Here is a 25,242-nt window from a genome sequence, read left to right as displayed (position 1 = left end):
ACACCCTGTGACGCCCGGATAATTAAGCTACAGTGATCCCCCGCTAATGATGCCAAGTCACCTCAGTTACTATGGATAAACCCTCATCAGTTCGAAACCCATTTCAAACTTCAAATTTAAAACAAAAGCAAACAATAAAAGTTTTCAAATAATAAAACTAAAATGTTCGGAGTGAACCAAATATTGCATAGGTAAATTTGGTGGAGAAACCACACTTTTATAAAAGTGTAAAATACTCTAGAATGTTTTAAACAGTAGCAAAAACAATGAGTTGAATGCCTTTTACATTAAATAAAATATTAAACTAGTTTATTTAGTTGCCCAAAGTTATGTAGCAGTAGCCTATTTATTAACACTAAAGTAGGGACTACTTTTATAGTTTATAAAACTAAAGTAAAAGAGGAACTTAAATTAAAACAAAAAATAAAAAAGGAAAAAGGAAAACAACGTCACCCCCCCCGACTGGGCCTTGGCCCAGTTGGCCGTGTGGCCTGCCGGCCCACCCCCGCACCCCCTGGCCTACTAGCCCCCCCCACCAGTAACCGTAACCCCAAGCTCTTCCCCACTCCCCTGACCCGCCTCTCCCCTTGGGTCTTCCCCCGATATGGATCGGGGGCAACGACCTCGACGCCCAGCGCTCGCCGCCGCCCGGAGCCCCCTCGCCGGACCTCGCCGCCCGTCCCCGTCATCCTTCCTGAAACCCTAGCCCTACCGATCCACCTGCCCTCTCTCTCCCTCAAGCGCGCCCTCGCCTGGATCGGGCACAGCCCGACGCGCCCAGAGCCCGCTGCCCGTCGCTGTCGCCACTGCCCCGCCCGACGCCGCCTCCGCCGACCGCCTCTTCGTCGACTTCGCCCATAGAAGCAAGCCCGGGACCACTACCTCGCCAGGTCGGCCTCATCTTCCGCCTCTGTCCCGCCGGTCATCACCGTCAGATCCGCTGCATCGAGCCACTCCCGGCCTTCCAGAGCACGCCATCGAGCTCCCCTGTGAGCCCCTCGTCGGCCCCCTCCTTTCCCTTGCCTCAGTCACTGTCGATGGCCGTGACAAGCCTTGTCCGTGCGCCGTACCTCCCATGACTGCGCCCGCGCTGACACACTCACCCGCCGCTGCCAAACCCCATCGTCGGTCGTGTTTCCGGCCATCCCAGCACCGGCAACTCGCACCTCTAGATGCAGCGCTCTCTTTGCTGCCCATAGCACCTCTCTGCGCGGCAACCGGTTGCCGGAGACGGGCGACCGATCCTCGCCAGCGCGCTCTGTAATTGCCGTCGTTTAGTGCCAGCGTGGACGTCATTAACCTAGTGCTAATTGGCCTCTGTGCCACTAACATGTGGGGGGCACGTCGCTAAATAACCTGTGCAGACAAAATGAACTATGTTAACTAATGACCCACTAACAGGTTGGCCCCACCTACTAATTAACTTATCTAAAATCAGTTTAATTCACTGTTAACTCTAACAGTCACTGACTGCTGGACCCCTGGGTCAGTTGGACTAGTCAACTGGTCCACAGTTGACTGCTGACTGAGCAGTCAACTGGGTCCCACTATCAGCCACTCCAACACTTGGCTGGATACCCTTTTGGGTGTATCTAGCATTTAACCTTATTATTTACAAATTAAATTAAATCTGTTAAATTTTAGAAATAATTTAAAACTTTAAAAATTAATATAAAATAATCCGTAACTCGGATGGAAAAACTTTGTACATGAAAGTTACTCAGAATGACGAGACGAATCCGGATACGCAGCCCGTTCATCCACCACGCATCCCTAGCATAGCGAACATGCAACTTTCCCCCTCTGGTTTGTTTGTCTGAAAACGCGAAACACCGGGGATATTTTCCCGGATGTTTCCCCCTTCACCGATACCACCTCATACCGCGTTAGGGCACACCTAGCATCACACTTTGTCATGTCATGCATCGTCATGCATCTGTTTGCTTAATATTTATTGTTTCTTCCCCCTCTTCTCTCGCTAGACACCAAGACCGACGCCGCTGCTACCCAGTACGACTACAGTGCTGACGATCCCTCTCTCTTGCCAGAGCAACCAGGCAAGCCCCCCCTTGATCACCAGATATCGCCTAATCTTCTCTCTACTACTTGCATTAGAGTAGTGTAGCATGTTACTGCTTTCCGTTAATCCTACTCTGATGCATAGCCTGTCATTGATGCTACAACTGTTGATACCTTACCTGCAATCCTAAATGCTTAGTATAGGATGATAGTTTATCATCAGTGGCCCTACGTTCTTGTCAGTCTGCCATGCTATACTATCGGGCCGTGACCACTTGGGAGGTGATCATGAGTATATACTTATATACTTTACATGATACCTGTGGTGACTAAAGTCGGGTCGGCTCATTGAGTACCCGCGAGTGATTCCGATGTTGGGGGTTGAAGGGGCAGGTGGCTCCATCCCGGTAGAGGTGGGCTTGAGTTCCCAAAGGCCCCCGACTGTTACACTATGGCGGAGCGACAGGGCAGGTTGAGACCACCTAGGAGAGAGGTGGGCCTAGCCCTGGTCAGCGTCCGTGGTTATTTCAAAATATCACACTTAACGAGTTCTTGGTATTTGATCTGAGTCTGGCTACTGGCCTATACGCACTAACCAACTATGCGGGAACAGTTATGGGCACTCGACGTCGTGGTATCAGCCGAAGCCTTCGTGACGTCAGCGACTGAGCGACGCGCGCCGGATTGGACTGGAACGCCTACTCTTGTATTAGGGAGGCTAGGTCTGCTTACCGGTCGCGTTCGCAACGTGCAGGTGTGCAATGGGCGATGGGCCCAGACCCCTGCGCCATTGGAATTAGACTGGCGTGCTGGCCTCTCTGTTGTGCCTAGGTGGGGCTGCGACGTGTTGATCTTTCGAGGCCGGGCATGACCCATGAATTGTGTCCGGCCAAAGGGGATCGAGCGTGTTGGGAAATGTGGTGCACCCCTGCAGGGAAGTTAATCTATTTGAATAGCCGTGATCTTCGGTAACAGGACGACTTGGAGTTCTACCTTGACCTTATGACAACTAGAACCGGATACTTAATAAAACACACCCTTCCAAGTGCCAGATACAACCCAGTGATCGCTCTCTAATAGGGCGATGAGGGGAGGATCGCCGGGTAGGATTATGCTACACGATGCTACTTGGTGAACTTACCTTTTGCTCTCTTCTACATGCCGCAAGATGGAGGTGGCCAGAAGCGTAGTCTTTGATAGGACTAGCTATCCCCCTCTTATTCTGGCATTCTGCAGTTCAATCCACATATGATACCCTTATTCCATTTGATACCAATGCATACATATGTAGTGTAGCTCCTTGCTTGCGATTACTTTGGATGAGTACTCACGGTTGCTTTGTTCCCCCTTTTCCCCCTTCCTACACCCATTTGCTGCAACCAGACAATGGAGCCCAGGAGCCAGACGCCACCGTCGACGACGACTCCTACTACACTGGAGGTGCCTACTACTACGTGCAGCCCGCTGACGACGACCATGAGTAGTTTAGGAGGATCCCAGGCAGGAGGCCTGCGCCTCTTTCGATCTGTATCCCAATTTGTGCTAGCCTTCTTAAGGCAAACTTGTTTATCTTATGTCTGTACTCAGATATTGTTGCTTCCGCTGACTCGTCTATGATCGAGCTCTTGTATTCAAGCCTTCGAGGCCCCTGGCTTGTAATATGATGCTTGTATGACTTATTTTATTTGTAGAGTTGTGTTGTGATATCTTCCCGTGAGTCCCTGATCTTGATCGTACACGTTTGCGTGTATGATTAGTGTACGGTCAAATCGGGGGCATCACACACCCTCATGATCTTCTTGTCGCGGCGGCGACTCTCCTTGGAGGCCATGTGAGTCCGATAGTGCCCCTTGGCCTGCATGCAGAAAAAGGCCTTCATCTTGGTCTTCAGCTTCTTCGCCCATGAGGGCTCAGTGGAGGGAGGTGCATATCCCGCAGAGCCGTCCTCAGTCGCACTCCCCTCCTCAATCTCCTCCTCATTAGCTGCCTTCTTAGCAGCCTCAGCCTCGGCACGAGTAGTAGTGTTAGCCCACTGGGGCTTGATGCGGAGTCTGATGGAGTCATGACGGATCCAGTCAGGGGCCACAAACTCCTCTGTGGGATAGATCTTCTCCCAAGTCTTCGATATCAGGAGGAACAGATAAGGACCATAGATGGGTACCTTGCGGGTGAAAACCGCGAACCGAAGCTCACACCACATGATATGTGAGACATCAAGTGGTTGAGTCTGAGAAACTCGGGCCTCCTCACAAATGAGCAACATGTCCACAAGAAAGGCATGCACCTTGTCCTTGTCCCCAATGCGAGGAAAGAGGGAGTGGCGGAAGACCCGGTGCATGATGTCAAGGAACAGGTTGAGCACCCACGTCGACTTGCCACTGGCTAGTTTCTTCTAAACATAGAACGACATAAGCTTGTCCTTGTTAGCTGACTCGGCGTTGGCATGAGGGCGAACACCAACCGGTGTGTGGAGCCCCTCATATGGCACTCTGAGCAACTCCATGAACTCCTTCCAAGTAGCACTCAACTGGCATCCATTGGTCATCCAGGTCATCTCCGATCCTCCCCAGAGTGGAAGTGGGCCGAGGCAAAGAACTGGGCCACCAGCTCGGGGTCATAGTCCAGATGAAAAGAGATCACATCCTCAATGAAAACTTCTCAATAAGGTCCAAGGCCTCACCAAAGTAGTGACGATGCTTCTCCTCCCTCATGTGATGCATGTCAATCCAGTGCACATCCACATGCAGATTCTGCTTGGCCTTGATCACATCCAAGTAAATGAGATTTTGCTGCTTGGTCCAAAACAGGCCATTCCCTCGGAAGTTTGCACGAGGATGCGCATATGGGTTGCTCTTCCTGAGAGAGACAAACTCAGCAAGAGGTATCTCATCCATGCCCCTTGTTGGTTCCTTGACCTTGCTAGAAGTGGTCTTGACATTGCACTTGGGGGCATTGGAGCCCTCTGGAACATCCTCTTGGTTGCGCAGACGCTTGGAACCCGTGTCTCGGCTTGGATTGGAACAACGAGCGGGGACACCGGAGCCACCACCTGAGACACACACAAAACACAAACACACACAAGAAGCGAGACGGGTCAAAACAAAGACCACAACAACACACAAGAAACCAGTAGAAAATGCATATGGTAATTGCCATGAAGAAGGTTTGACAGCAGCGGTAGTACTGTCTGGTCGTGCAGTACTAAAAAAATAGTGCCGCTCCTAGTCGCGATAGTACCGCGTGATGGCACGGTAGTACCGGGGCTCGGAGCGGCAGTAGAGCTTTAGTACCGCGGCCCGTTCGGTAGTACCGTGCCTGAGGAGCGGTAGTACCGCATGGCATCAGATCCGAACAGATGAATCTGAGAACAACCGCGACAACGATGCGGTACTACAGCTGATCAAATCTACCACGGGACAACATATCAAGTACACTTTCTACGCATCACTACTCTCCTACATCCTACTCTTGCAAAGATTTGGCCTAAAATCTCAAGAATCAACATGTATCTCCCCAAAACCTAAAAACGAAAGCACGAACAAAAAAAGAGAGGTATTTGGGGAGAGACCTTGATCCATGGCAAGAGGAAGTGGTGGGGACCGATCCCACCGGTCGGAATCCGAGGAGAGCAGCCGGGGACAGAGATCCGGCGAGGCTCTCCGGCGCCGTTCTTGAGTAGGAGAGAGAGAGACAATGGGGAAGAGAAAGACGAATGGGTATGGTGGATTTGGAACTCCCCCTGCCCGGGTCTTAACCCCACGCGCCCTCGGCAGCGCGGTAGTACCACATCTCATCGCGGTAGTACCGCTGGGGCGGAAGTGCCGCACCAAAGTGGTAGTACCGCTCCCCCAGGCGGTAGTAAAAAATTACTGTCGTGCTGGGTGCGGAAGTACCACGCTCTCCACAAGAGGTAGTACCGTGGCAGGCCGCGGTAGTACCGTGAGCTCAAAACAATGCAAGTTTCAAAAAAAAGGGGCAACGAGAGAAAGAACACGCTCAGCACGGAGAAGGAACGAGAGTCAAGAGACAACAAGGACCAACCACGAGAACCTCTTCAAGGAGAGGGCGGTGGCCGGAGCCACCTATGTTTGAGTCAATTGGTATGGCACCGCGAAGAATTATCCTTGGGCCCATGACCAAAAATTGTCTTTGAAGCACAAGTGCCATCAAAAATGGCTAATGTGAAAGAGTTTATCTATTTATGCATAATGGGGGGAGGGAGAGTTCATTGAGAGAACAACACTCCCCCTATGTCCATGCCTACACCTAAACAAGATAACAAGTTGAGTATGGTGGGGTGTGCACGGGTTCAGGCAACATTGCTCGAATCAATGATATTTAGCTCATGCCTTAACTTGCAAAATCTTGCTTCATCCAAGGGCTTCGTAAAGATGTCTGCAAGGTTATCAAGAGTGTTGACATAGTTGAGCTTGATCTCTCCTCGCCTAATATGATCCCGAATGAAGTGATACCGAATCTCAATATGCTTCGTCTTGAAGTGTTGCACCGGGTTGAGAGAAATCTTGATTGCACTTTCATTGTCACACCAAAGAGGCACTTTGTCACAAATGACACCATAATCCTTTAAAGTTTGCCTCATCCATAAGAGTTGTGCACAAAAACTACCGGCCGCCACATACTCCGCTTCCGTGGACGAGAGAGACACGCAACTTTGCTTCTTGGAAGACCAACTCACCAAAGAGCAACCAAGAAATTGGCACCCTCCGGAAGTGGACTTCCTATCCACTTTGTCTCCCGCCCATTCGGAGTCCGAATAACCTACAAGCTTGAAGTTTGCTCCTCTTGGGTACCATAAGCCAAAGTTTGGGGTATGAGCCAAATATCAAAAGATTCGCTTGACCGCCACAAAGTGACTTTCCTTAGGTGCGGCTTGAAACCGTGCACAAATTCCCACACTCAACATGATATCCGGTCTAGATGCACAAAGGTAAAGCAAGGAGCCAATCATGGAGCGATATACCTTTTGATCCACCGCTTTACCATTGGGATCAATGTCAAGTTGGCACTTGGTGGGCATGGGAGTGGAAGCCGGCTTGACATCACTTAGCTTGAATCTCTTGAGCATGTCTTGAGTGTATTTGGCTTGGTTGATGAAGGTTCCTTCTCTCCTTTGCTTCACTTCAAACCCGAGAAAGAACTTCAACTCTTCCATGGAAGACATCTCGAACTTTGAGGTCATGAGAGCGGCAAATTCCTCATTGAAGGCTTTGTTAGGGGAACCAAAGATAATATCATCAACATATAATTGGCACACAACACTACAAAAAAATACACTTCCGTGATGATACGTGTTTGTCGCAGTAGGTCGCGTTTTTTGTCATGCATGTACATCCATGACGAATTTATGACGGAATCAAGATAGTCATACCTATGCTGTCGTAGAAGTGTTCCATGACATTACCAAAATTATCATCACGGAAGTGTCCACTTCCATGATGATAAATCGCGCGTCACAGAAGTGCTTTCGTTAAGGGTGACCGACACGTGGCATCCACCGTAACGGAACGCCGTTAAGCTATCGGGTCGGGTTTTGGATCCGACAACCCGTTAACAGCCCCAACCAATGGGGATTTTCCACGTGTAAAATCATCATTGGCTGGAGGAGACACATGTCAGGTCCGCGTTGGCACAGGTGTCACTCATCCAATGGGTGAGACGCGCCTATGATATGTTGACACGTGGACTGGCCCATCAAGTTTAAATGGGCCGGCCCAACTGAAGGCCCACAAGATTGTGCGGACCATAATGGGCCTGCCCAGCTAAAGGCCCATGAGATTTTGCGGACCATAATGGGCTGGCCCAGCTAAAGGCCCACAAGATTTTGCGGGCCATAATGGGCCGGCCCAGGTAAAGGCCTGTGACACCTAGGGTTTTGGCCCTTCTTATTTGCTTGATTTTTTTCATTTGAATTTTTTTGAAACTTGGGTTTTCTGAATCTTTTCATATGGACTTCAACACTTGGGAATTCTTGGCTTTCACCCAAGTGCTTCACTTCCCTCCCCAAAAATAATCTTTGGAATATTTTTCTTAAAAGAAAAATATTCATTTTCTCTCTAAAACCCTAAGCCAGATCTGTTTGCTTCAAAGCAACCCCAATTTTTATGGCTCAGAAAAATCTAAGATAATTCACAAATATTCTGTGAACCCTAGTGCACCTCCCTGAGCAAAAATATTTCATCACTTTTTGGAATATTTTTGCTACAGAAAATCTTTTCTATTCTGGACAGAAATGGTGGTTTCTACAACAACTACCATTTTAATTGCTCCATTTGACCTGAAATTTCTTGTGCATCTTTACCTTAGTAACTTATCACTAGCCTCCAAACCACAGCTTCAAACTCCAAGCCATTTGACCACAGTAACATCACAAAGTTACTGACCAGAAACTTACTTGGTGTGTGAAAACTTCTCTACTGCACCTGGACCCAAACCAAATCGTGGTAACACTCAAAACTACCATGAACAACATGCCAGACATTGAGTTTTTACTTAGATCGACCTGATGTCATAGTTCACGCGGTGACCGCGTTCGTCCAGGCGTGCTGGCATGCAGCCGACGCGCTCTGCGACGCGCCCGAGCCTCTGTTGCTCGCGTGCTTGCTTCCCAGCCTGCCCAACCATGCCAAACCTCGCCACCATCATCATCTCAATGCTCTTAACTCCTCCCTGGCGCTCGCCAATGCCGGAGCTCGCCGTAGCGAGCACGGGCAAGGTCCAGCCAGCCCAACAGTGCAGAGCGCACTGTGCTCGTCGCCACCCTCTTGATCCTGTGCTCGTCTCCGCCCGCCCACAGTGGCCGCGTGACCTCCGCCGCCTTCTCCCCCTCTCACTGATGCCGCTCGTCACCGGGCGCCGTGGACAGGTGTCCACTGGCGGAGCCCGAAGCACCCTCGCCGCTCGCCTATATATAGAGCCCTCCCCAGCCTCCTCGAGCACCAGCCAACACTCACACACACCCCACGATCGAGTAGGAAGCCGGAGCCCGGCCGGGCAGGCCTTGGGCCGCCGTCCCCGAGCTCGAGCTCACCGGCGATCCCCTCTGGTCGCCACGGTAGCTCCAGCCCCTTCCATGACTGGGCGACCCCTCCAGGGCCTCCGCCTCTCTCCGGTGAGGCCGTCTCGCCCGCTTGGAGCCCCTGGAGTGGCCTCTGCTCGCCGTCTTCCTCAACTCCGGCGACCTCCACGTTCTGCCTTCGATTGCGAGGTTGATTCCGACGGCGTCCGACTGCCCTAGCTACGCTACGGGTACGGGCAGGTGCGCCTCAACCACCTCCTGCTATCCCTCCCTCTCGTTTGGGCCAAGGAGCCCTCGTCGCCGGCGAGAGCTCCGGCAAAGCCGCGGCCCCCTCTGTTTCCCTCTCCCTTTTCCCCACCTGACTAGCAGGGCCCGCTAGTCAGCCACTCAGTACGCGCACGAAGCGGTACGAGTGGTGGCGCCCCTGGGCTTTACGCCTTCGACGTCACCCCCCAGTCTATTTCAAATTCATTTGAATTTACAAAACACTTCAAACAGTCATAACTCTTCAACCATAAGTCCAAATGAATTGATTCTTTTTGCATTGTGTTCTTTGATAAGAAATCTAGCAGCTCACCAAAGATGAGATTTTTCTAAGCTGTCTAGAATTTCTGGTGATTTTCAGAAGTGTTCTTGATATTTTCTTTTTGTGTTTAAAACCATTTTCAGAAGGTGAAGCTTGTCTTGAGGATCACCAGGAGGCTTGTGAACCTCATCTGCACTAAGGCAAGCCACAACAACATTTTCATGGTGCCATTTCAATATTTGTGATTTCTTACTTGAATGAAAGGATTAATCCATGCATTTAAATGATTATGGAGTTATTTATATTCTGTTCAATATTGGTTAGTTGTTATGCTTGAGTTACATAATGGTTGAAACTAGTTTAGTGGATAAAGCAAGTTAAGATTTATTTGAGGTGATGTTAGAAATAATTTTGTTATGTATGTTAGCAATTATTTAAAGCTATGTTTTTGCCCTCTTAGATTGATAAAAAGTTGTTAGAAAATGTTTTGTTAAATACTTGTTTAATCATATTATTTGTCTTACAGAATGTTTGAACCCAACTTAGTGATAAAGAAAGTAAGAGTTGTTGATAATGGAATCTTTTTGACAAGCATATGAGAAATTTATCAGAGTTACTTTCTTGCGCAAGAAGTTAATAAAACTTGTCGCAAAATATTTTGGTTAAGTTGTGAGTCATTTGAGCAAGTAGAGTAAATTGAGTTGTTGACGATATGCTTGGTGTATATAAGGATGACATCGGTCATTTTTATCATTATATGATGAATGTGTTATTTTGCATTTCATGGCATGCTATGACACCGGTCGTTTTTTTAAAGTTAAACCTGAATATAACTCAACTTGAATATACCGTTGACTGGGTCATGGTGCCGCTGAATCAAGTTTCTTTCCAGTCCAACCACATTTGCCTTTGTGGGAAGGCCTTGATTCGGTCCATTGACACGGCCTCTAGTCGGTGCCTCCATCTAGGGAAGGTTATGTTGTGCTTGCCCTGGCCCGGTGAGCAGACATAATCTTGTGTGCTCGTTGATGAGATTATGGTACCGAGTCCTCGAGTGGGAGTGTTTTGACCACGACGGTGGTCAGGGTGTCTTTGGTAGACACAGGGCCACCCAGGACCAGCCCGTTGGGGGATTTGGGTCGGAGTGGCCGGGAGAGTGTTGTGGCAATGGAGGGTTTTGTTGGAATGCCGTTGGTCCACCCGAATAGGAGTGCGAGGCCATGGGTTCCGTGGTGTGGGTACAATGTGCTACCTCTGCAGAGTGTGTAATCTATCGATAGCCGAGTCCATGGTTACGGACACCTCGTAGTAGGTCCCACCATGAGTCAACATTTAATAAAAATTGCACACTAAGTGATGAACTTTGCATTGTTGATGGATGGCAGAAAGGCCATTGAGGTATTTGGGACCAAATGATGGTCGTGGTTGTGATCGCCGTAAGGATCACGAGTTGTTCTTGAGAAAGACCACTTTGGTGGTGTGTTCTGACCACTTTGGTGGTGTGTTTGTGATCAAGAGATGATCACGGTTGGTAAGCTATCCTGAGGGACGTTCGAGCATGATCACAACATGTTGGCATATAGTGTCGCACTTTTAATAATTGGTTAAATATCATGATATTGTTTGTCATTATGATGATGCATGTTGTGAGCTTGCAAGTACATTCAATGTACTGACCTGGCGTGTCATGCCAGATTTCAGGAAAGTATCATTGGAGGAGAGCGCTGTCCGAGTCTAGATCGTGTCCACGTCGGTGTCCCTGTGATATGGAGCTTCCGCCACGACGTTATTCCACTGCCACATAGTTGTTCGGATCGAGGCCCATTTATGTTCACTAAATAATGTACATATTGTTCAGTCGCACCGAGTGTGCCGCTTGGCCTCGACAGCTGTTGTAATGTAACTCTGTTCTGCTAGCATCAATAAAGTGGTTGTTATTCTGTACCAAGATGTTGTGTGTTGCCAGAAGACATGGTCTCTGGGCTGGCAATGTATGGTAAACCGGTCGCTCTGAGCCGGGGTGCCACAAGGCCCACAAGATTTTTGTGTGCCATAATGGGCCAGCCCAGGTAAAGGCCCACAAGATTCTTGCGGATCATAATGGGCCGACCCAGCTAAAGGTCCACAAGATTTCGCCGACATTAATGGGCCGGCCCAGCTATAGGCCCACAAGATTTTGAGGACCCTAGTAGGCCGGCCCATTAACTGTCTGCCATGTTTTGGGCCAAATGTCAGCCCATATTTGATCCGGTCCATTAATGGCCTGCCACGCTCTGGGCCTAATAGTGGCCCATATGAGATCCGGCCCGTTAAAATCCTACCACGTTTTGGGCCAAATTATGGCCCAGATCAGGTCTGGCCCTTTAAGAGGCTTTGGGCTCAATTATGGCCCATATCAGATTCGGCCCGTCAACTGGACACTATGCTTTTGGGCCACTTGCTAAAGGCCCACTTAGTAATTCGGTTTGATATTAGTTTTGGCCTGTTAAGAGCCCGTTTAACATTTTGGCCCTATATTAATTTCGGCCTGTTAAAAGCCCGTCATATAGTTGGGCCTAACTACGGCCCGGTTTGCATCCGGCCTGCTCGCAACCGATATCTGATTGGGCCAAACAAGGACCGAGACAATTTTGGCCTGTTAAAAGCCCGTGATTTGATTCGCACAATCATGGGCCGGGGTTCATTTTGGGCTGCTGCCGGCCCGTGGGCTATTCGGCACGTTTCAGGCCCAACCTACATCGTGATTGCATGACGGCCCGATTATGTACCGTAATTTTATGGTTTGGCCGGTTTACTACGAAGACATGATATATATATATATATAGTAAAATAACTGCAGCATCGTGAATAAGAAAAACCTAGACTATACAATAAAGAAATTACGACATATTACATCCACTGGGCATCAAAGTTCGCCACTATGATAATAAAGCACAAGCAGACAGCAGATTACATACACGGGGCATCAAAGATCGCCACCAGTGCAAACAAACACGCCGACAAAATAATATACAAAACCGACATCACTTCAATAGAGTTCAAGAAAGGTTAGCCCTGCTGGGGAGCTGCAGCGCAAGCAGCTGAGCAAGATGATGAGACTGCGCTTGTTCAACACTTATATCTTCCTCACTCTGAAAGATAAACAAGCAGACAAATTACAGGTTTTGCACATAAAAGTATCAGTGCTGACAATTCATCACATTTTTTACTGACGAATAAAGTGACACAGTTTAAAATTGCATTAACACAATATGGTATTGTTCAGGTCAAGACATGGCAAGAAATGACATTGTGAAGGAGTTGGCAGCTTCAGACACCACTGGATTACAGATCAAGAACTCATAAGTATCAATGGTTAGTGTGCTGTCAATTTATACCATTTCACATTGGAAAATAAAGATACGGTTTAAATAATAGTAGAATGATATGGCATTGTTCATAGTTAAGACATTGCAGAATATGACATTGTGCTGTAGTGGGTAGGTTCACCATACCACTGGATTACAGATGAAGAATAGAAGCATACATGCAGTGCAAAAGAAGATCACTTGCTCTGTATAGTTTAATTTACATGGTATGAAGAAGGAACTTGGTTGTACAACTGAGAACTTAAATTGAGAAAGGACAAACTTTTGTTTATGAACTACATAATAAACTTTAAACAAGCAATTTGATGCAAACACCAAAAATAAACAGCTGTTGCAGTCATGCCTAACCAAATATATACAACAAAGTTTGAAGGCTTGAGATGGACAAACTTACATTATTGGTGAAGACAGGCTCTATAAAGGCCTTGTCCATGCTGATGGGGGGGGGGCAATTCAAGAAGTTTACCACATAATCTTCTTCAAAAGCATTGCCTTTATTCTACATTTTGTTAAGAGTAAATATAGATGTGATAATATACGAAAAATGGAGAATATTTAAGATAAGATGAAGAGTGATGCTACATAACCAAGTAGCTATAAATGTAAGTGCAGTGATATAGGAAAAAGGTATAGCCAAGAGCAATGCACAACTAAACTTCTTCAGTACCAACCTTATGGTAATAGTAAATATAGATCTGATGTGTAGAAAATGGAGGGCAAAGGAAAATAAGTTGTAGAGTGATGGTACATGAACAACTACCTATCATTATAAGTACACTGATAAAGGACAACATGTACTTACAAGAACAATGCAGAGCTAAAAAACATTGGCATTGGATATATTCTACACTAATGTAACCATTCATACATATCAGATAATTTGAAGCGAACAATTGATAAGCAAGCTATCATGCATACTGCTGTCACATAATGAACCAGGTATGTATGCAAGTACAGTGATATAGGACAACAGGTACTAACAAGAGCAAAGCAGCAGGCAGCATATTTGCGATATCCTATCGTTCTTGTCAAACCGGAATTCTTCTTCGAGCAGATTTCCTTCAAAGAAGATCCGTAAGGCACATGCGAAAAAGTAGAAGTTCAAATTGTCATGTGATTTCATAGACAATACCTCATCCTGGGAACGAGACCAGTGCATAACAAGGTTTTTACATTCAATGTCTTCTAAATTTAGCACAGGAGACTTCACCAGAAATTCGTTTATAGACTTGTCATCAAAGTGTGATTTCCTCAGGTAACACCGATACTGCTGCAATGCTTCCTTGAAATGCACAAGCAAGCTTTGCTCATCATGACTATCCAGATTGACCCTCGCCTCGTTACAACAATGTAATGTAAATCATTGATGTGTTCAATCAGCAGAAAACAGGAAAATAATAACCATGAATAATAGCACTTACACGTAAGTTGGACAGGAAGATGTGAAAATGGTGTTTGTCTTCACAATAATCTTCCCATCATGGGAATATATGCACGTAGTCCCTAACAACATTGAAAGCATTGTCTTTTAAACTGGAAATAAATGGAATGGGGTTCCAGTCTGCAGGAATTGGCCGTCTCTGCAGTTGGGATAGTTCTTCGGCCGGTGGACTTGCTGTACTTTTTGCTGGAGTGGGATTTTTCTGTGGTACAGCTAGTGCTATGGCAAATGAAATCGGTATACCTTTTGTTGGAGTGAAGGTCCTATGTGGTGGGGCTAGTGGTGTGGCCAGTGAAGTATGGGTACAGTCTGCTGGAGTCGGTCCTACGTTTTGTGTCACTGGTTGTACAGCCAATATAAGTAGGGTGCTGTCTGATTTCTCTGGCACCACCATGTTTTTCAAGGACTTTACTGGTGCTCCTTCAGGTTCGGCAATCACCCTCTTCCTTTTTGATGTCTGATGCACAAGAAAAACATTTGAGTGGAAAACCATGGTATGATGACAGATGGAATATGTATTGATAATGGATGGGCATGGCATCTCAACATATATGATGAGTAAACTAAGCAGATGGCGGTGCAACAAAGTAGAAGAAATGCAAAAAAAACATATGCAAGATACCCGCAATCAATAAAACATTGCCAAATTAGAACATGCACCTTGATGGGTGAACAGGACATGCCATCTGCCTTTGACTCCTCGAGGTTAGAATAGTCATTAGGATCATATTTTGAACAAGAATCAACAGGTGGGGAGCGTATGAGTTTCATTGCATCCAGAATCGCACTCAATGCCTTGGTGCCAATTTTGTAAGTCATTGCAGCGTTTAGCTTCAAGAGTGGACTGCTGCTAGTGCGACACAAAGCAGCTACACAGATCATAGTGTAGATATAACGGGAAAACCTTAAGCATCAGAGTAAAATCAGCAAAGTGGAACTTGCTGGAATATATGTGCTAGTATTGCCGGTACGGCTAGAAAGGCTTCGGATACCATCTCTCTTCAAGTGAAGGTGCGGTACTATTAATATTAGTGTAACTCTCAAAGGCGACACAGCTCCCCGCATTTCCTTGCTATTCTTATAGGATTCAAGTGGGCAGGCCACTACAAATCATATTCCTATGTTTACAAGATCCTACGAATCAAAGAGCCTCAAAGTGTCCATCACAACCGACCGTATAGACCTCTACACTGCAAATGTCCCCGCTCATCTTCAGTACAAGGAACATACTATACTACTATCATATTCCCTCCATTCCAAAATATAAGTCTTGGTAGAGATTTCCACTATGGATCACATACAGATGTATCCAGATACATTTTAGAGTGTAGATTTACTCATTTTGCTCCATATGTAGTCCATGGTGGAATCTATACAAAGACTTGTATTTAGGAATGGAGAGAGTACATATTTGTCGGATTTCGGGTTCTGGCAGACCCTTGAGGTTCGAACACTGGGGTGCGCGCGGAGATTTCGCCTCCTACCTACCTGCACTCCTCCGCCTTGCTAGGATCTAAACTAAGGAAAGAACAACACAAGAGACATAGGGTTTATACTGGTTCGGGCCAACGTTGTGGTGTAATACCCTACTCCAGTGTGTGGTGTGGTGGATTGCCTCTTGGGCTGATGATGATGAACAATACAAGGAAGAACAGCCTCGTGAGGGTCTGTTCTTGGTTGGGGCGATGAACTGCTGGGAGGAGCTCAGTCACCCTTCTCTCTCTCTCTCTACCTGATCTTCTTTATCCTTCGATCCCTCTCTTTCCTTCCAACCTCCCTCGCTCTGTGGGTGGCTGGTCCTATTTATAGTGGCCCTGGTCCTCTTCCCAAATATCGAGCGGGAAGGGAGCCAACAATGGCGGGCTAATTTGAAGGGGGACAGCTAGTACTAGCTACCCTGACAAAAGTAGTCTTCGCCTGCACAAAGCTCTGGTGATGACGCCGTCTCGGGCTCCACTATGACCTCCGTCTTGTAGTCCTCATGGTCTTGGTCTCGTTGCACCGAAATGGCAACCTTTGCCTGATGCCTCGGTACTCCGCGGCTGCGCTTGCCCCCTTTGCACCAAAGAGGAAAGGAGGACACTGCGCGGGCTGGCACCCGCCTGGCGCCCTCGGTCGTCATGGCTTGCGTCATGGGCACCTCGCGATGTACCCCGCCTTGATCTCTCCGCCTCCTCGTGAGCCAGCCTGACGAGGCCGTGCCTGAGGAAGCCCCCGTCGTCCGCCCCGTGAGGCTTGGCCCCTCGCGAGGGTCTTGGGTTTGTGTTGGTGAAGATGGGCCGCGCCGGGCCCCCCTTTGAGCCACGCCGCAGGCCGCAGGTAGGCAAGTTTGGGGATCCCCGTTCCCAGAACGCCGCCAGTAGCCCCCAGGCCCAAGGTGCGCCCGGACTTGGCCGTGCAGGGAGGCGGAAGGGCAAGAGCAAAGCGCCGCGGACCCTAACAGCCTGCGGCCTTGGGCGCCGCGTGGCGGTTGATGGGACGTGGGCATCTCCACTTCCCCATGGCGCCTCGGCAACTGCACAGATTGGACAAGTCCCTGCATGCAAAGCGGGTCATAATTACCTGCGATCGTGGGGGCCGTTGGTTGGCCACCGCCAGGTATAAACATGGACCGGCGCGCGCCCTTCCAGGTCATTCCCCCTTGCTTCTCCTTTTTCTTCATGGCCCTGTCGAGGAGGTTCTCGGCCGCAGAGAAGGGGAAGGCTCGCCAGGTTGAGCCCGCCTCTCCCCCGCCCAAGCGCGGCCGAGGGCGCCCTCGCAAACATCCTGTGGCCACCACGATGGCTCCCTGCTGCCGTGGAGGCGATCTTTAGCACAGCGACGGGCGGATTGCTGTGGCCGGGGGGCGCGCTCTGGCTGCGCGTCCCCCCTAGGCCGCGCTTTCGCGCTGCTGAAGTGCTGCCGGAGTTCGTCGTGTGGTCAGCGGAGCCGACTAGCACCCGGCTTCCACTTCCTCGCTTTCTCCTTAGCGAGCTCCCGGCCGGCGCCCCAGGCGGCCTCTGGCTCTAGGCCGACGGCTGCTGCAGCCGGGCCTCATGGGTCTCACTGGAGGTCTCCGCGGCCGGGAGCCTGTCCCTGGCCCGCAGTTGGCAGACGTTTGCCCGCGCGCGTGGCCTGAGCCGTCGGTGCACCATACACTTCAAGTTCGACGGCGATGCCACCCTCTACGTGAGGGTGTTTGGGGAAGATGGTCGCCGCACAGGGTGTTGCCCCAAGGGTGACGACCGCGGCTGGGAACCCAGCTCCGGCAACGATGGAGAGGGCAGCGCTCGCGCGGCTGGCGGCGCTCAGGGTTCCTCAAGCTTCTCCGGTTCTTCTTCAGGCGGCGACTCTTCTAGTGGTGGCCGCGGTCAGCCCCCACGCTGTCGTATCTTCTTGGGAGGTGGTAACGTGTCCGCTCGCCATCGCGCCCTGGTGAAGCGCGAGAGGGAGTCCGCCTGAGCTCCGGAGGCTTCCCTGCGGGCCGGTGTGAGGCGAGCTGCACCAGATTTGTCCTTTCTTTTCCTTTTTCCTGCATAACAAAGACAGTAGTGTGGAGCCCCGCGGGGGCGTGTTTGGGTTATTGCTGTTAATCATCGTTTTGCTTTCGTTATTGTACCTGTCCGCACATGGATAGTTCCCGGCCCCGGCCGTGGAGGGCGACCGACCCTGACCCTTTGTTTGTGTCGCGGTGCCCGTGGGGCACGGACTGGAGGGGTGCTCCTGTAATGGGCCCAGGTCGCGAACCATTTGAATGACTAGGATAGGAACACTCGCGAGGGCGCTCGGCTGCCCCCCTCGCGAGGCCTTGCGCAAGAGAAATCGGGGCAGGAGAGCGAAAAGTCAAAGAACCACAAGCCAAAGACGGCAACAACTTCAATAAAACTTCGAATGAGAAGGAACAAGCCAACTGCGGAAAGCAAATGAAAAGCCGCGTCCGGCACCTAATCTAGTCTTCGACGTCTTCTCACCAGCGCGGAGCTAAGTGCTGCCACTGGGCGTGGGAGGGAGCCCCAGGGCCTGAGGCCGGCGCTCCTGAGACTCCGGGGAGTGTACAGCCCCAACTCATTATTACGTGAGAGTGTCATGGGCGGCGAGCTTCACAGGCGTTGGCCTTCTTCACAGGCTCTGGGCCTTTTCCAGAACGCGATAGCTTCACAGGCATTCGCCTTCTTCACAGGCTCCGGGCCTTTCCAAAACGCGATAGCTTCACAGGCATTCGCCTTCTTCACAGGCTCCGGGCCTTTTCCAAAACGCGATAGCTTCACAGGCATTCGCCTTCTTCACAGGCTCCGGGCCTTTTCCAAAACGCGATAGCTTCACAGGCATTCGCCTTCTTCACAGGCTCTGGGCCTTTTTAGGGGTAGAACCTCCGGAGGTGCTGGATGTTCCATGCGTTCTGGACTGGCACCCCCTCCTGAGTCTCCAAGCGTGCGGAGCTGGGCCTAGAAACATGAACAACTTTGAACGGGCCCTCCCACATGGGAGAGAGCTTGTGCAGCCCCTCCCTGGAGAGAACCCGCCTGAGCACGAGGTCTCCTACCTCAAGAGTTCTGGGGCGGATGTTGCGGCAGTGATATCGCCGCAGTGCTTGTTGGTACCTCGCCGCTCGTAGCGAGGCTTCTCGGCGACGTTCCTCCCCCAGCACGAGGTCCATCCCCCGCATGGCGTCCTGCTGCGCCTCGTCGAACGCCAGGACCCGCGCGGAGCGACGTCTGACCTCGTGAGGGAGGACCACTTCGGCTCCGTAGACCAGGAAGAATGGGGTCTCTCCAGTCGGCTTGGTCGCGGTTGTGCGGATGGATCACAACACGGACGGAAGCTCGTCGTACCAACCTCTGCCGCAGGCCTCCAGCTTCTTCTTGAACGTCCTGGTCTTGAGGCCCCTCAGGACCTCCGCGTTGGCTCGCTCGGCCTGACCGTTGCTTCGGGGGTGCGCCACCGAAGCGTAGCATATCTGCGTTCCAAGGTTAGCACAGTATGTTTTGAAGAGGTTACTGGTGAACTACGAACCGTTGTCCATGATGATGCGATTCGGCACCCCGAACCGGCTCACGATGCCCTTGATGAACTTGACCGCGGAACCCGCGGGAATGGTGCGGACAGCCTCTACTTTAGCCCACTTGGTGAACTTGTCCACGGCGACGTAGAGGTAGCGGTAGCCCCCGGGCGCCCGAGGAAACGGGCCCAAGATGTCCAGCCCCCAGACTGCGAATGGCCATGAAAGGGGTATAGTCTGCAAGCCTCCTGCTGGCTGATGGATCTGCTTGGCATGGAACTAGCAGGACTCACAAGCTTTCACTAGTTCGACGGCGTCATTGAGCGCGGTGGGCCAATAAAACCCACTGCGGAACGCCTTGCCGACGAGGGTCCGTGATGATGAATGATGTCCACAGTCTCCGCCGTGTATATCTTCCAGCAGTTCCTTCCCTTGCTCCCTGGAGATGCAGCGCATGGATACATCGTTTGGCCGCTTCCGGTAGAGCTCTCCATCCTTGATGCAGTATGCCATGGCCTGGCGTGCCACTCTCTCCGCTTCCTCCTCCTTCTCCGGCAGGGTCCCTTGCGTTAGGTAACTCCGGAGCTCTGTGATCCAACATCCCTCCTGAGGTTCCATCGTCAGGAGCAGGCGTGCTCCTGAGGCCGGGCCACAGGCCAGAGCCCCTGAGGCAGGCGGCTGGGGGAGCTCCTCCCGGGGCTGAGCCGTGTTCGATAATGACGGCAGGGCTGAGGGCTTGAAGAGCCGCTCCTCGAAAACGCCAGGCTCCTGAGGTAACCGCCTGGACGCCTGTTTGGCGATGTCGTCGGCCTCCTGGTTGGTGCCATGGGGCACATGCTACAACTCCAACCCCCAGAGCTGCTTCTCCATCCTGCGGACCTCCGCTAGGTAGGCTTCCATGTGCTCATTCTTCGGCTCGTACACCTTGTTGGAGAAATTGACAAGGAGCTGCGAATCGCCCTTGATGGTGAGGCGTTTCACCCCCAGGGCAGCCGCGGCCTTCAAGCCCGCTATTAAACCTTCATACTCCGCTATGTTGTTGGAGACCTTTTCACCTTGCTGGAAGCAGAGCTGCACGGCGTAATAGAGCTTGTCCTGAGTGGGCGATATAAGCACCGCCCCAGCCCCAGCGCCATGCCTGGAGAACGCCCCATCGAAGTACATGACCCAGCCTTCTGGCGCCTCGCTTCCCGGGGACAGGGACCGATCCTCGTCGGCCTTGAGGCCTGGCGCCTCCATCCATTCTGCCACAAAATCCGCCAACGCTGCTCCCTTGATGACTCTGGTCGTGCTGAATTCGAGCTGAAATGCTTGCAGTTCTATGTTCCACTCAGCGACCCTTCCAGCTGAATTAGGGCTCCTGAGCACTCTCTCCAGGGGGTATGACGAGACGACCTTGATGGGGTGACCCTGAAAATAGTGCCGCAGCTTGCGCGAGGCCACCAGTAGTGCGAGGAGGAGTTTCTGAGGCATGGGGTACCGCGCCCTTGCATCCCGCAACGCCGTGCTGACGAAGTACAGTGGATGCTCAACGAGGTGGAGTGCGTCAGTGCTGGTGGCTCCCTTCGGAGACCATGGCGCCTCTTGAGGCAATGAGGCCTCCTGAGACTGGCCATCTGGGAGAGGGGCCCCTTCCGCCTCCGGTGCGCCCCTCTGCGGCGGCTGATCCTCCTCAGCCGCGGTGGCAGTTTCTGTGGGCCTTCCTTGTCCCTGTTCTGCCTTGTCCCGGGCTGCTGCCGCGGTTTTGATTCAGCGCTCCTCTCTGACTGCCACCAAGGCTGCGCTGGCGGAGTAGGGAGTGGCGGCGAGGTAAAGCACCAGGGGCTCTTGAGGGCACGGAGCCACCATGACCGGTGGGCTGGTCAGGTATCTCTTAAGATCCTAGAACGCCTTGTCAGCCTCTTCAGTCCACTCAAAGGGCCCCTTTTTCTTCATTAGCTGGAAGAAGGGCAGTGCCCGTTCCCCCTACTTGGAGATGAAGCGCCCTAGCACGGTCACACGCCCCGTGAGCTTCTGCATTTCTCTGAGGGTCTTTGGCGGGCTCATGTCTTCCACCGCCTTGGCCTTCTCCGGGTTAGCCTCGATGCCTCGATGGGACACGAGGAAACCCAAGAGCTTGCCCGAGGGGACTCCGAACACACACTTCTCTGGGTTGAGCCGTAGGTTCACTGCGTTGAGGCTCGCGAAGGTTTCCTCCAAGTCTTGTATCAAGGTCCTGGCCTCCCAAGGCTTTACCACAATGTCATCGACGTAAGCTTCAACATTCTTCCTGAGCTGCGGGCCCAAGGTGATGTGCATCAGCCGCTGGAAGGTCGCCCCTGCGTTACGCAGCCCGAATGGCATGCATGTGTAGTAGTACACTCCACACGGGGTTAGGAAGGCTGTCTTCTCGACGTCTTCTACCGCCATTTTGATCTGGTGATACCCAGAGAAGGCATCCAAGAAGTATAACAGGTCGCATTCCGCAGTGGAATCGACGATCTGGTCGATGCGGGGGAGCGGGAACGGATCTTGCGGGCATGCTTTGTTGAGGTTAGTGAAGTCGACACACATGCGCTCCTTCCCTCCCTTCTTTGTCACAACGACAGGGTTGGCCAACCAATCCGGGTATCGGACCTCGCGAATGACCCCAGCGGCTTCTAATTTGCGGGTCTCTTGGACGATGAAGGCCTGCTTTTCTATGGACTGCCGCCTGGCCTTCTGCTTCACAGGGCGCACGTTGGGGCACACGTTGAGGTGATGCTCGATTACACTCCTAGGGATCCCTGCCAACTGGTCAGGCTCCCAAGTGAATACCTTCTTGTTTGCGCGCAGGAACCCGACCAGGGCCTTCTCCTGCTCGGGTTCGAGGTGGGCGCCTATGGTGAAAGTGGCGTTGGTGGACCCGTCCTTATCGACGGGTATCTGCTTGGTTTCTGCCTTGTCTTGGGTGAACAACTGTTTCTTCTTGGCGGGTGCAGCCCCCTTGGGCCCGGGGGTCTCCAAGTCGGCGGGCTGTGCCGACGCCGCCGTCTTGAAGGCGAGCTTGAGCACCCGCAGCGCGTCCCCGGTGTCCCCGTGCACAGTGAGGACACCGCTGCTCCCGGGCATCTTCATGAGGTTGTACGCCGGGTGCGTCGTGGCCATGAACTGGGCCAACGCTGGGTAGCCGAGGATGGCGTTGTAGGGGAGGCCGATGGGGGTGATGTCGAAGTCGACCAGCTCCGTGCGGAAGTTGTCGTAGGTGCCGAAGGTTACTGGGAGCCGGATCTGTCCCAAGGAGCTGGACGACTCGCCCCCAACGCCTGAGAAGGGCCGGCTGGGTTGCAGCCGTTCCAGGGGTATGCAGAGGAGGTTGAAGGCCTCGACCGAGAGCATGCTGAGGCCCGCGCCGCCATCAATGAGGGTTCTGGTGACGGCCACCTGGCAGATGGTGGGGGTGCATAGCATGGGGAGCGCACCCGAGCAGGCCGAGTTGGAGGGGTGGTCCTCCGAGCTGAAGGTCAGGCCGGTCTCGGGCGCCGCCCGGTCCAGGGGAGCCCCCTGCCGCGTGGAAGCGGCGCTTACCCGGCGGATGAACGGCTTGACGTGGTGACTTGTAGGCGGCGCCTGCGAGCCGCCCAAGAGGACCCCGACGACTGGGGGTGTTGGTGCAGCGCGATGGGCGGGGGAGAGGTTGCGGGGCTCCATGGGCGCGTGGAGCGCGCGGGACGAAGAACCAGCTGGGGTGAGCGAGGGAGTTGCGGTGCGGCCGTCTTGCCGCACGGACAGATGCCGGGACGATGCTTGCTGCTCGTCCCCCGCCGGGCCGGTGGCGGCGTTGACGGCAGGTGACGGGGAACGACGAGGACGCCCGCCGACAGGGGCCGTCTGGGCGGCGCGGGAAGCGAGTGCGGCCTGGCGCTTGGCGCGGGCCCGACGAGCGTCAGACATGGGCATGATGGTCGGAGGAGAACGGGGTGGTGGAAGACGAATCCCGGCGCTCCCCTACCTGGTGCGTCAAATGTCGGATTTCGGGTTCCGGCAGACCCTTGAGGTTCGAACACTGGGGTGCGCGTGGAGATTTCGCCTCCTACCTACCTGCACTCCTCCGCCTTGCTAGGATCTAAACTAAGGAAAGAACAACACAAGAGACACAGGGTTTATACTGGTTCGGGCCACCGTTGTGGTGTAATACCCTACTCCAGTGTGCGGTGTGGTGGATTGCCTCTTGGGCTGATGATGATGAACAATACAAGGAAGAACAGCCTCGCGAGGGTCTGTTCTTGGCTGGGGCGATGAACTGCTAGGAGGAGCTCAGTCACCCTTCTCTCTCTCTCTCTACCTGATCTTCTTTATCCTTCGATCCCTCTCTTTCCTTCCAACCTCCCTCGCTCTGTGGGTGGCTGGTCCTATTTATAGTGGCCCTGGTCCTCTTCCCAAATATTGAGCGGGAAGGGAGCCAACAATGGCGGGCTAATTTGAAGGGGGACAGCTAGTACTAGCTATCCTGACAAAAGTAGTCTTCGCCTGCACAAAGCTCTGGTGATGACGCCGTCTCGGGCTCCACGATGACCTCCATCTTGTAGTCCTCAAGGTCTTGGTCTCGTTGCACCGAAATGGCAACCTTTGCCTGATGCCTCGGTACTCCGCGGCTGCGCTTGCCCCCTTTGCACCAAAGAGGAAAGGAGGACACTGCGCGGGCTGGCACCCGCCTGGCGCCCTCGGTCGTCATGGCTTGCGTCACGGGCACCTCGCGAGGTACCCCGCCTTGATCTCTCCGCCTCCTCGTGAGCCAGCCTGACGAGGCCATGCCTGAGGAAGCCTCGCGTCGTCCGCCCCGCGAGGCTTGGCCCCTCGCGAGGGTCTTGGGTTTGTGTTGGTGAAGATGGGCCGCGCTGGCCCCCCCTTTGAGCCACGCCACAGGCCGCAGGCAGGCAAGTCTGGGGACTCCCGTTCCCAGAACGCCGACAATATTAAAGAAGAACGGAAGAGGAACATGGTAAAGATGAGCAAGCAGATTTTGGATAATAAAATGTTGGTTGTGCAGTGCCCACACATGATGAACTAGAGCGCATTAAGAATGCAAATCCCAGCTGTCTCTTGACCATTTCAGGCAGTTGGATGAAGATCCTACGTCTCCTAACCCTTCTTCTTCCTCATCTCTGATTCTTCCCATACAGAACACCGCACGGGCCGCCGGCCGGACCACCGGCCCCCACCGCCTGTGTTCCTCCGCCACCCCCACCCCCCACCCCTGCCCCAACCCCCACCCGCGTCGAGTTTTCTTCGTTCGGCAAGGCCTCACAACCACCCGAGCCCCTTTGATCGCACCGGCGAACTTTGGCGAGCTCTGAAAAATCGACTGACCCAATTTTAAAATTTAGTCTACTGTGATTTAACTAGTGTGGAATATAAAAGGGGAAAACCATAAGCATTGGGAGTATAGTGTTGAGTGTGCCATGGCGGATCTGAAGGTGCAAACCGGACAAAGGCAACTTCACGACCAAGACAAGAAATCAGAGTAAAGAAGTGGCGATCTATTTTCTTGCTGCGATAAATAAGTTGAGCAGATACGAAAGAGTACCGCCTCTGGTGCGGCGCCGTGTATGCATCTGCTGAGAATTTGACGGTGCTGCGGTAGCGATGGCTGTCGGTGGCGTGGAAGCAGATCTAGGAGGGTAGACGGTGGCGGTGGGGCGCGGTGGACGAGACGGTCATAGGAGCGGCGCCGGCAAGGTGGACGACGGCGGGGATGAAGCGAGAGGACGGGATGCAAGGATTCCGGTCCGAAGCCATGGATGAGAGAGATCGATCTCTTGTAATGGACGGCGGCGTCGGGGTATCAGCTCCGGCATGGTGGAGGAGGACGGCGATGGATGGGGTGGCGGACGGCGGCGGACGGAGGAGGATGGG

Source organism: Triticum urartu, chromosome 3A (genome assembly GCF_056163025.1).
Source record: "Triticum urartu cultivar PI428250 chromosome 3A, HENAU_Tu73, whole genome shotgun sequence".
Classification (NCBI taxonomy): domain Eukaryota; kingdom Viridiplantae; phylum Streptophyta; class Magnoliopsida; order Poales; family Poaceae; genus Triticum; species Triticum urartu.
The sequence above is the reverse complement of the archived record's forward strand: the minus strand, read 5'-3'. Positions refer to the sequence as shown.